This window comes from Balearica regulorum, chromosome 25 (genome assembly GCF_011004875.1).
Source record: "Balearica regulorum gibbericeps isolate bBalReg1 chromosome 25, bBalReg1.pri, whole genome shotgun sequence".
NCBI lineage: Eukaryota > Metazoa > Chordata > Aves > Gruiformes > Gruidae > Balearica > Balearica regulorum.
This window is the reverse complement of record NC_046208.1, coordinates 4,285,569-4,298,287: the sequence shown is the minus strand read 5'-3', so window position 1 is coordinate 4,298,287 and position 12,719 is coordinate 4,285,569. Positions and strand designations below refer to the sequence as shown.

The window sequence follows — 12,719 nt, the reverse complement described above, 5'->3', positions numbered from 1 at the left end:
TGGGGAAATCTCTGCAAAATCTGAGACTTTCAGGGGTATTTCCAATAGAGAGGCTGACCCAAGCAGCTCTGATTGTCAATGAAATTAAATACATCAGACAAAAAACAAGGGCAGAACTCCCATCTTTATTTATTTTCTGGCTCAGGCTGGTTTGAAAGGTACTTTCCATAAGCTTCAAGTCCATCTGTGCTTGCCTGCGCCAGCTCCCCCATCAAACATGTGCATATAGAAACCCAAGCTGTCCTGAAGAGTGCAAGTCCCTGAATACTTGAGTTTAGGACAGACTGTTTTCAAGCGAAGAGCCCTTGCAAGAGAAAGCCCCAGCTGCATATGGACAGGAACAACACAAATTGTGCAAACAACTCCGGGGTTAGAGCAAGCGGATTCATGTACATCTGCATGAAGCAGGGGACTTGCTCCACTCTGCCTCCCTTGTGCCAGCAAAATGCCTCCCAGAGACCATGGCTGCAAATAGAAACGCAGGATGGAACCATCTGCACAGGGACACGTCGCTCCTTACCTCTCATGATGGTGACATAGGTGGTATTAGGCTACAAGAGCTGATTTGGGACTCATCCAATTTTGGAGTTCAGGCACCAGTGCAGGTCTGAGCACCTGGGCATTACAGGCAGAGACACAAACAGTTATTCTGCTGCTTTGCATGAGGAATTTGACACAGGCCACTAGCCATGGACAGCTGAATCCTGCACACAGGTGAGATGAGACCAACAACACTGCAGCAAGCGACTGGGAGCAGGTTGCATGTGCAGCATGGCTGGCCTGTGGTCTGGTGCAAAGACTAAAACAGGACAATTTGTCTCATTGAAGGTAGGTTGCTCCCTACCCAAAATCTCACATTTGCCCAAGCTGTGGTTCTTGCATTGCCACCGCACTGGTTACCTCAACTAAATGCAAGGGCATGGAGCAGAAGGACACAAGGCAGCACTTCTGCACCAACCTTTCTGCATCAGCTCCAACTTCTGCTCTCAAATAGGAAGTTGATAAAAACCTCACTTAGCTGCAAAAAGAAAATCAGATTTCAAAACCATTGTCAAAAGGGCTCCAAAGTTTAGCAGCAGTCCTGGCATTAACCCTTTCCAGAAAGCAGGCCTCTTCCCAGCTGCACCTGGGGCTGAGGAGCAGCTGGGGCTGACACCAGATACCCTGATCATACCTTGCTTAACTGTTGGGGGCTCCCCCCCCCCCAAGCTGTTGCTTACATTCTCTTGTAACATTGCTTTTATCTTGGGACCTATCACATGTCAAATCTGCTTTCATCGATAACCAGGTTGGGAGGTGGAGGGGAAGGAGGAAAGGGGGGGTTAAGAAAAACTGCTGTCTCAGTTAACATGCTCACCCACTGCAAAAGATGAGCAGAAGGGGAAAAAGAAACCCAGTGCTCGGTTGGATGGCAAAACCCACTCTAAGCAAAACACTTGGGTCCTGGTGGGAAGATCTAGTTCCTCAGTGATTGCATGGGCTTTCCCAATTCTGCATTCCAACCCCCAAATCCTGATTCCAAGAGACTCCTCACAGAAGAGCCAAGTTTCACCTCTTTTGGGCCTTGTATTTTCCACCCAGCTGGGACATTTCTGCTTGCCAGCTTAACTGAGAATCACTTCTGCAGCTAGGAACAGATACAGTGACCTATATATCTATGCCCTACCAGCCTAGGGCTAGAGAGGTGCAGTTCAGCAGGGGAACCCACTGATCCATGCTCAAGAAACCACTTAACACACAGGACATCCCAGAGAACTGACACCTCGTGTTTGCTCAGAGGATCAGCTCTTTGTAGACCATATGAAAGATTTGGCCTGTGGGGACATCATTATTTTAGCATCCTTCCACTAGGTATGGAAAATGCCACTAGAAGAGGGCAGTTTTCAGCTCCCCCCCCCCCCCCCCCCCAGCCTAGAAAGATGGTGCTCACCCTGACACTGGGGGTAGAGCAGCCAGAACACAAGGACCACCAGCTCAGCCAGCTATTCTCTGCACACAAGCTGCTCCTGCTGCTTAAACAGGCAACCTGTAATACACAGCTAGGGAGCAACCTGCTCTCGGGGGGAGAGATTTCCTGGTTTCTGGGAGGCAGCCGAGCCACTGGATTTGTCTCACCTCAACACACACACACCAGACTCCTGCAAATGCCCTTTGGAAGTCTCCTGCTATGGAATGAATGTGCACAAGCCCTCACTGCCAACCCTGGCCCCTTTGCAACATCCCTTTCATGCTTCCACTCCACCTTGGCATAGGTTGCAGAAAACCTTTGCAAAAGGTCCCAACTATCTGACTTTCCACCCAGGCAGGACCTGGGCAATTCTTCCCCTCCACCACCACACACACCCCCCCCACACTACTGGCTGTGGATTTCCTGGCCCTCCCACATGCGCGGCCCGACCCAGAACGGGGCACACTGGCTGGGGGTGAGCAGGTGTTTCTCATCCCTTTCCCCTCCTTTCTCTTTGCGTCCTATATCAGTCTGTGATTAAATCGAGCCTGTTTAACCGCCGCAGCCAGATGTGGGGACCCCCTTCTCTTGTTATAGAGAAAAGAAACAAAATTACATGCGGTGACAGTTGTCTGCACGTGAAACGTGGCCTGTAGCCTCCCGTATACTCTGAAGCCACAGGATCTCTGCCTGGGCCGTGGGAACCCAGTTTATCAGACACCCAAAGACCCAGTCTTCAATATTTACCCAAAAATAGACCCTGCTCTCAGTGAGGCTGAGGAAATACATGCTCTACCAGACTCCACATGCCCTCCCATACACCCCTCCCTCTGAAGCCAGTGCAGATCTCAGTCCTCCTTGCCCAAGGAACCTTCCCCAGCATAGACCATCTCTTCCCCATCTTCATGGGCCAAGATAAGTCTTGCTGCCCTCAGTCTCAGAGATACCCTTCCCCCCTTCAGCCACAGTAAATAATTTTACAGCCACAAAAAACTTGTTCCACATCTGCCCCTGGAACAGCCTCCCTTGCTCCCAGCCCAAGCTGGGACACAAGTGTGTCACCTTGAGCTCCAGCAAATACCCTCTCCATTACACTTCAGTGGGTGTCCTATTGCCACCATCCCTCAAAAGATCAGTTCTTGGGGTGACACCAGCATCCTCTTGGCTTGATGGAGATCCTCACAGTCAAACCCAAGTGACATAGTCATGCTCTGAGAAAAACTTGGTCTAGCATCAACAATTTCTAGCCACAAACACTTTCTTCACTCTTTTTTTTTACTTCTTCAAAATTGCATTTCCTAGGACAGAGAATACTCTGGGATTTCCCAGCCCACCATCACTAGGTGGGACCCTCAAGGGGACCAAGGCTACAAGACCCTAGGGAGTTGCACAACAGGGTCAGCAAGCCGAGCCAAGCCAGAAACTCTGCCAGGGCAAGTTAAACAGTGGTTATGGAAAGAGCTTCAGACAGAGAGGAAGAGATGGAGACATGAGGGAGGAAGGAAGGGAGATGATATCCGTCCCCATGCCCAGAGCAGGGAGGTGAACAGACAGAATAAGCAGTGAAGCCTATCATTGCCTCCCAGCTGGTGCAGATCCCCAAAGACAGGCTGTGGGTCACAGCCCATTGAGGATAGGGCTGTTGTCTATGTGAAGCTTTATCAGCAGCTGTTTCTTCTTTCTGTCTTGCTCCAAACTCTCGATTTCCAAAAAGGGTGGGAGATGTCACAGAATCAGCAACATATCCTGAACAGCTGCTGCCACCCTCTATCTCTGCCTCCCCCTTTGTGTCTCACTGCTGCTTCTGAAGCCTCCAGAGACAAACTGCTCTGCCAGGCTAATAAGGTGCCCCTGAGGAATGACATTACATCAGGAGTCTGGAGGACTGCAGATGTCTGGTGGGATTCAGTTTTGGGTTCCCACTAGGTCTGATTGATTCAAGATTTCCATAGACCAACAGCCTTTGGGTCAGGCTCATGTGGAAAGAGCCATTTGGAGGAAAAAAGGGTTTTCCCAGCTCAGGCTTATTCCATGACATGATCTGGAGCCTCTCTCCTGTCAAGCAGGTGAGAACAGGCAGGAGAGTAGAGATTTTTTTTTGACACCCAAGGCTTTTCATGGAGCAACAAGCATGCAGATGGCCTGGCCATAGCTCCCTGCCTGGGCAACGGGATCTTCCATGACCACCGCAGAAGAAGGTGTGTACGGACACAGCTGGCTGAGACTCTCCACACATTTGCACAAAGATACTTATGCATCTAATTCCAGTTTGAATATGCCTCTGTGCTAGAAAAGGAAGCATTTTATGAAGAGTGTATGATTTTGAGACACTAAGCAATGCAGCTCCTTCTAAAATTACAAAAGGTTATAAAACCCCAGCTTCTTTGGGGGGGGATAAGTCCTTGAAAGAAAAGTAATGCTATTCAGGTGATTAACTAAGCTGCCTCTCCTTGCTCTCCTCACTGCCTATTTCAGGATTTCTTCCCAAGAAGCCTTCCTTTTCCCTTAAGATTCTTTTTCAAACACAGATGAATAAACTTCAGGCTTTGTTCTTAGGAAGAATCTTTCATCAGCTTCTTGCCCTGACAGTGACAATTTTCATTTCATCTGAAAACAGGGACAGGGAGCTAGATTTGATCAAACAAGAATCAGTCCAAACCCAAGCTCTAAACTCAGCTTGAACCTATTGAGAAGGTCCAATAAGTTCACAGAAGTTCCTACATTTCATCCATTGCTACTGCTTCTGTATTTCCAGGATCCCACTGGGAAGAAAAAAGTGACTTTCATCAGACTCTGAGCTTGAATTCACAGATATAGGCATCTCCTCAAAGTGCTTTGCTAAAACACACCAGTGTTCTTAAAATGACAGATTTAATGGGCAAATAAAGGTGACAGCAGTCCCTCTCAACCCTGCTGTTGTCACCCACTCTTGTAGCAGTAAGCAGCTGCCTAACTTGGCAACTCCTCCAGTCAAATCACTGATGCTTTTTAAGCTATCCCGCCTCCCCCCCCCCCGCCTTTTAAAGATGGGGAAAAAACAAGCACAGAAAGGGAAGCGTCTTGCTGTATACAACAATGAACAGCAGAGCCAGAAACAGGCCTGCTAAGCCTGATGTTCTAGTCACTGCGCCTCAGTAGCGGACAAAAAGAGCCCGCACCATGTCACCCATCACTGTAGGAAGCATCTCCAAAAGCTAGTAAAATTCCTCAGTCCAACATGGGAGAATTTTAGCAAGCCATGTCCATGCATGAGACCCAGCTGAGGCATGTGGGCTCTTCAGAATCCATCCAAACAGCTTCCCTGTCCACTGAAAATAGGAAGAGCTCAAAAAAGGACCTCAAGCCCAGCTGGGATAGGCAACATCACAACCACAGCTGAGAAGATTTTTCCAAGCTTGTGTTGTTCTACTCTGAAACAGAGCCAGTTCAGCCCACTCATAGCATGGGCCATGATCTGCTGCAAGAATTACTCATGCTGGCCCTGGATGTTCTCTCCATGGGCACCTTTGCCCTGCTCCGATAGAGGAGCTACCCACAGCCCATCCTGGAGAGCAGAGGTATCCCACCACCTCATCCCTGGGCCTGTGCATGGAGGAACAGGATTCCTTCCCCCACCCCTACACTGAAAAGGCAACACCCACCGTGTGGTTTCCTGAAATGATAGCAATATTTGTCAGAGACAGCAGTAAGAAAACCAAATGCGGTAAGCAGCCTCTTCCGAGTTGAGAGCTGCCAGTGCTTGTGCTCCGGGGTAAGGCTGTCACCCTGTGGGGCCGGCAGCAACACCTTACTCTCTGCAAAATATCAAAGGCACATGCAATGCAGCTCTGGCTCGGAGCAGAGATAGCTTCATCTGGCAAGTTGTTAGCCACAGAGGGAAGTGTGCAAAAAAAAACACGTGGGAGACAGACATTGTCCTGGCCTAGCTTTAATGCTGACATCTGCTTTACAGGAGAAACAGTGCCCACCTTGCTGTGCAGTACTTCCTCTGACAGCCTGAAGGTCTGATCCTCTGAAGACAACATTTAAAAGTCTGGCAGGTACTTGAGGTGGGAAATGGGTTCATGGCTCAAGGCAAAATATTCCAAATGTGAATACAGCTGTCAAACAGGGATAATTCTGGTTTTGCTGCAATTACGTATTGCATTTGCCACTTCCTGGTCAAGGATGAATGAGAAGAGGAGGATTCAAGATTTGAGAAAGTTTAGGGTCAGACACATGGCTCTGACTGATCAATCCATGCTACCGACAAGGCAGAGGCAATGTGTCTCTAGATTCTCTCTAGCTGGTTTTCAGGGTCCTCAGCAGCTAGATCATCATCCTTTGACAAGGCAGAAGAGAGGCTGGGCCAGACAAGTACTGGCTCTCTGAACATACCACTGGCTCTCCCTGACACTGCTGGGGATATTCTGATTTACAGCATCCCTGATACCAAGGGACTGCATCAGTGGCTGTTACATCCAGCACCTGGCATGTCTGAAGCTGATACAAACAGTTTGCCAAAACAAGGATGGAAAGTCAGAATGACAGCTAGCAGATAAGACTGGGCAGAGAACTTGTTATCCTGCCCAGTGCAGGAGGAAAGCGAGGATCGTTTGCATTATCTTTAAGAATCTGCACTGGAAAGCATCCCCTAAAGCTGGCAGCATTCCTCTGCCTGTTCTCTCAAACAAAGCCTAACATCTGCTGTTCCTCAGAAAATAAAGTTCACATCTAACCAGCTGCACAAAAGCAGATTTAACCCATCTCCTCATCACCTTTGGACCTTAAAGCTTCAGGCAAACAGAGGGAACAGAATGGAAAAGAACATCCACTGAGTCACTGATGAGGCAGGACAAGCTGACCAGAGATCTACAATAGTTCTCAGCAGCAGAGACTCAGGACAGCCTGGAGGTGTGGGTTTACATGCTTGGTGGATTAGACATGGCACTGACTCAGAAACATAGCTATGAGCTGGTGGAATGGGAAGGAACAGTTTTTACATCAGCTGAATAGCATTGAAATAAAAGGTCTAGCAAATATCAATCACCCCAGCCCTGCTTTAAGCAGTAAAGATACTCTGACATTCCAGTTTGGCTGAAGAGAGCTCCTGGGACACTCCTGGCTGTTGCAGGCTCTTCCTTAAGGAGCAAAGCTTGCAAAAGGAGACCCTGGGTGGGGGGAGCCTGCCTGAGTGGCAGGGCAGGAGAGCCAGGGACCCTTTGGGCTCTAATGCCAGCACTGACACTGCCAGATAGTATAACCTGGGAAGGGATACTAGCTCCAACTGCCTGCTCAGGAGCTGGCTGTGCACACCTCATCACTGTCTGGCTCAGCAGCCTGCAGATGAACTACAGCATTATCTTCTGGAAAGACAGTCAGTGGTGATCTGGAGCCTTGATATGTTTGGGAGCGCACTGCACCCTTGAGGAGCCCAATTACATTCCCCTATGAAGAGATGCGTCTTGTTTCCTCTTTTCACTGTGCTGACCTGCACTTCCAGCACCTGGATCTTGTTATGACTGTTAGATCAAAGAGCCCTCTACCACCAGACATCTTCTCCCTTTGTGGTTATTTAGAGGTTTGACTAAACAGCTTCAAGCTTTACCCTGAGAAACTCCGTGGCTAGAACACTTAACTCACACATTAATAGGTATTTTGCATTCTGGAAACTCTTCTCCACCCTCTGTGCACGTTACATCTTTGAGATATGAATGTAAATTCCAGCTGTGACCCCCTCAGCACTATCCAGAGAGCTCATCTGCATCCCCACACCTTGCTACGAGCCCAGGCAGGGCAGTCCTTTCTGCCAAGGAGCAGCCCACTCCAAATAACAAAACCAGCAAGAAATCTGCAAGGGTTTTACTTCAAGAGGCTTTAACACATGTATATTGCCAACAATAACACCACTACTGTTTTAGAGAGGAGGATAATAACACTAACAAATAATATTTCTCAAAATAGTAAATAACATAATAACAAACAATAGCAGCAACATGGCTATAAGCTCTCAGCTTTTGAGTTTTCATTTCTGCAAGGTATAAGCCAATGTCATTAGGAAGAAAAGCCCCAAACATTCTCAGATGCGCAGTTTATTCCCTCCTTGCCCAGCAGCAGCTTTTTTGCCTATGAAGTGTTTGTCACTGTTAAACTGCATGACAAAACCCCTCAGACCTGGTCACTCAAGCAATTGAGGGGCTCATAGGAGCTTTTCAGCAACAAATGGGTGCAGGGAGGATTTTGGTGGCATCCTCACAGCTAAGAGGTAAATGAATTCACTATTGGCGATTTTGGTTTCTGAATTAAGTTGCTCAGAAATAAGAACATCTTGGTCACAACGTGCCCTCTGGTGGCAGCGGTGCAGGGGTGGCTTGGGGCAGCAGCACCCTGCGGGTGGCAGCTGCCTCCTTTCAGGGCTGGGTGCTGCGAGGAAACCGACCCACAGCAGCTCCATCCTTTGCTTGGGCCTGTCCAAGGCACATCTCTCTGGTGAGCTGGAGGCACCATGAAATTCAGGACCACAAAGGGACATTACATCACTTGGCCTGGCTTCCTGGCTAACGTGCTGCAAAATTTCACCCTTACGTTGAGCTCAGTAATTTCCATCTGACTAACCACTTCTCTCAGAGTTGTGATTTGAGAAGATCAAGGTCATACAGCCAGCCTTCCGTAGGCTCTTCTGCTACACTGAGCACCTCCCAGGCTCCAAAATTTACAAAGCCCTGGGCTTTCCCTACCCAAAGGGCCCAGAGTCATCATTTCCCATTATTCTTCTCAAATAGGAATTTCTGCAAGTTTTACAGCTTCCCCTCTGGGATGGTATGTATCAGAATAACTATTCAGCTGTACCTCAACAAGGTTAACATTCTTCTTGTCTGAGGTCACACAACTGTTTCGTGTCAATGGACCTGGGAATCCTAACTCCTACCTCTTAAATAATCTGCATGTGATCTAGAGTAAAAACACATGAACTTGTTTCCTTTCTCAGTTTGACACCAATGTGAAAGTGTTTTTTGTTGTTGCTAAAAGCGGGAAACAAGAAGTGTTCTAATCTTTGGAAAAATGCAACAACAGCCCAGGAAGGCACACAGACTATTGCCATCCTGCATTTTTTCATTTTGCTGCCAGATGACCAATTTCACAGCACTCCAGAGGAAACTGGCAAATTCTTCCAGTGGCAATGTCATTTCCCGCTTCACATGGGCTCAGAAATAAAGATGCCGCCCTCCACCTATGAACACAAACTGCCAGCATGGTTCTCCTTCCAAATTCCATCCCTTTCAAATTGGATCCCTGGCAACATCTTTTATCATGGCACCGAAATGCTCCTTTCTTGCTAGTCCCCTCTTGTTTCAGCTGGCTAGTCTCCTCTAGTGGCAGCTACCAGCTACTTCAGAGCAGCCGATACTTCAGAGACATGCAAGAAACTCTTAAATCACTGAGTAACTGCACCTTTATGGAAGTCTCTTATTCCCACCCCACCAGTCAGCAGGGGAGCTATGCATAAGGGAAGAATTATGTACCCACACCATAGAGGGATGTTCTATTCATATTTTAGGACTGTCTGCAAATCTGTGGGCTAGTGGATTTCTGCCAGGCTCTGGATACTCTGCTCGTGGTGAGTCCAACATGGACTGCACTGCTCTGGGAAGAGTTTTGCAAGGGTACTGGCACCACCACCAAGAATATCTTAATGTCAAATACGGCTTTCTATCTGCTCTGAAAGCATCTCACAAGGAATGCCAGTACTTACAGATGGGAAAATGAAATACCTATGGTTACTCAGCAGGCTGGCTGCAGAGCCAGGACTAGAGCCTAGAATAATACAACACATTGCCCCACTAACCACAGCACCCAGCCTCCCCTAGCATCCCTCACTGCAGGACTTCCCCTGCCACCCCCTTCCCACACCAAAGCCCCTGGAGTGCTAAGAGCTAGAGGTTTTAACAGTTTTATTTTCTGAAATTTATCTATGACATTTTGGGAAGAAAGGAAAAAAAGAATATTCCCAAGATAGTAAAAAACAGGCAGCACAGGGCTGCAAGGTACTCCTGTGTGGAAGCTTTTGTGTAACTAAATCAGGTAATGCAGTACATACAAGGAAAGAATCAGTAAAAGTCATCAAATGCAGAGGGGCATGCACAGGCCAGGCCAAACAGCTCAGCCAGAGCAGGAAATAAATGCTCATGCTGAAATTTCAGCAGCTTCATTTGCAGCTACTCATCTCTCGGGAGAGCTCACAGCAGGAGACAGGGGGTGCCAGGGGAGCACTGAGGAGTTGTGACTGCTTGTCTGGGTGAGCATGCGCCCCAAGGAAGGAGGCAGCACACACACACGAGCAGCAGACCCTGCCTGGGTGCAGATGCTTATGCAACACTGATGGAAGGCGCTGCACTGGCCTTGCCTCTGTCCTGCCGGCAGATTCTTCAGCTGCAGAAGGAGCTTGCACCTGGGGGAACACAGCCCAGCTACCAGTGTCCCTTTGTTCTTGACTGCTGTGGGGACATGATGCAGGTGGGCACAGGAAGGTTTACATTTGGTAGCCTCATCCGACCTCATGGCTGAGCTTGCTTCTAGCAGAAGACTGGACTAGAGACCTCCTGAGGTCCCTTCCAACCTGAATTGTCCTGTGAGGCAGCTGATCCCCAACAGGAATACAAGCTAGGTTGGGCAAGGCTCAGCAATGCTCAAGTGGGAGCTGGACATTTCAGAAAGACTTTAAAGAACTAGCTGGGAATTACTGACAGATGGGGGGGGGCTCTGAAATCTTGTCTCTGCAGGGCTCCTCCTTTCCTACAAAAACTGAAGGAAGACAGACTGTGCCCATGTTCTCATTAACTGCTCAGCCTCTCCACTTTCCAACTCCCAGAAAGATGCTCCAGGTCTGCTCAGGCAGACACCAGACACCCTCAATCCCTGTGGGCAAAAAGAAGGATTGCACAGAAAAAAAATTGAGTCAACTGGAGCAGAAAGAAGCTCTGTGGCTGTACGGATCAGCAGTTAATTCACCAGAGCAGGAGAATTCTTCAGGATTGTGTCTGTTTTACATGAAGCAGTTAAGTACATGAACACTCCTGAAGGCAGGGACTGAAAGCCAGGTTTGTTTCAGCCTAGTGCTGTAAATAACAGGCTGAAGAGTGACATTACAAAGCACTGGAGACAGGAGACCACGAAGAGACTGTCCTCATGCAATAAAACAACCAGTAGTTATGGATCAATTATCATGTGCTGTATTTATATTGCACCCCTCAATCTCAGTAAGATAACTGCCAAATAACACCCTCATCCTCCTCACTGCACAGATGAATGAAGGAAAGACTTAGTAGCAGAGATAAGAGCAGACTGGAGTCCTGACCTGCATGCATCTCAAACACGTGCATGCTACTCCCTCACTCAGCACCGGGCCCCATCCGATCTCTCTTCTGCCCAAAAGATTTCAGGATCTAGCACCACACCACTAATCATGATTTATTTTTCTTTTCCCCCCTGCTGAGTGTAATGGCTGGCATATTATGAGGAAGAAATGCTGCCTCAGTACTCTGATGCACACAGCATTCATCAGCTAAAGCACCTGTCCTCACTTGATTCCCCATTTACTCATTCCCTATATTTGCTACAAAAGTAACTTGTAAATTGGTTGAATTAACTTGATGTCAAGCTGAAACCAAGCAGCACAGTGCTTCCACACATAATACCAGCCAGTCTGGAACTCCCCCAGCCCTCCTACAGGGATTTCTCACTCAACTCAAGCCTGTCTTCGCAGTACCAGCACTACACTGACGTTTTCAGTCCAGATCTGCCAGCACTCACTCCCCTTCCCATCCAAACAATTGGGGTCTGATACTTCAGGTTACACAGCAAATTGCAGCCTACCAAGGTTAAACGCTCACATTTCCCCTCTTTTAGCTTCATCTGTGATGTCAGCTTACTCACTAGCACGCAGACCTCCAGAAGTTCCTCAGCTGGAAGCTACAAGGCTTCAGCATCTCTTTTCTCCGCACGCTTTGGGGGGCTGAGAGCCTGCCCCACCTCCACTGCAGAGCCCTGGCAGGCACAGACACCCCTGCCGAGGGATGGCAAAGCAGCTACCTCAGTTCGGCTGAGCCGTGGGAATTCACAGGCAAACTGCGGCAAGATCTCTAGTCAGCACTGCCCCCTCACACAAAGCCGTTTCAAAGTACTTTTAATATCCTCAGCACCATTGTACCCCAGCAGCCCTCTGCCAACAGTTTTGCTTGTCCCTGAGCACACAGAGCATGCGATTGCCCTCTGTGACGCATTTTCAGTCTCTGAAACTATGTTCCCTCCTACCTTTGATGATCAAGAAATTTGCTTCTGCAGGCATGTTTGCTTTGAACAATCCAGCCTCCACCTTCCTCTGTCTCCACGCTTTCCCTATCTGTTAACAGATTTTGCTGCTATTGTCATTGAAAAGCCAGCAGCGTGTGGAAGCCGTGTTGCCATCCAAACCAAATGCGATCAGGACCTTTAATTTCCAGTGTGGCAGCTGTTGTTTACATCACTTTCCCCCCCCCTCACATGCAGTAATTGGTTCTTACAATGTTCTTGCTCTCCCACACATATACTTAACAGGAAACAAGGGGTGGGAGTTGTAGTGGGGAGGTTTCCTGTTCTGTCTTTCTGAAACACTTAACCGACACCAAAGCTTTGATCAAAAGATCTAAGCACAAAGCTGGTACACCGAGGTTCAGCTAAGAGTACATATTGCTTACAACAGGAAACCCCCGAGTGCTCCCATGGTTACAGGGTTCCTGGCACACCGCTGGGACCC

At 48.3% G+C, this 12,719-nt stretch overlaps 1 protein-coding gene across 2 annotated transcripts in view; it reads right to left on the bottom strand.

The window, feature by feature from the left end:
* The window catches only part of CCND3 (cyclin D3), a 46,966-nt gene that overhangs the window by 33,648 nt on the left and 599 nt on the right, over window positions 1–12,719 (bottom strand). The window contains exon 1 of one of the 2 annotated variants that reach the window (XM_075776255.1): window positions 12,239–12,383. The exons of the other annotated variant lie outside the window; for it this stretch is intronic. The gene's annotated coding sequence lies outside the window, so the exon portion shown is untranslated. Of the gene's footprint in view, window positions 1–12,238; window positions 12,384–12,719 lie in introns of those variants that run through there. 2 annotated transcript variants of the gene reach the window in all.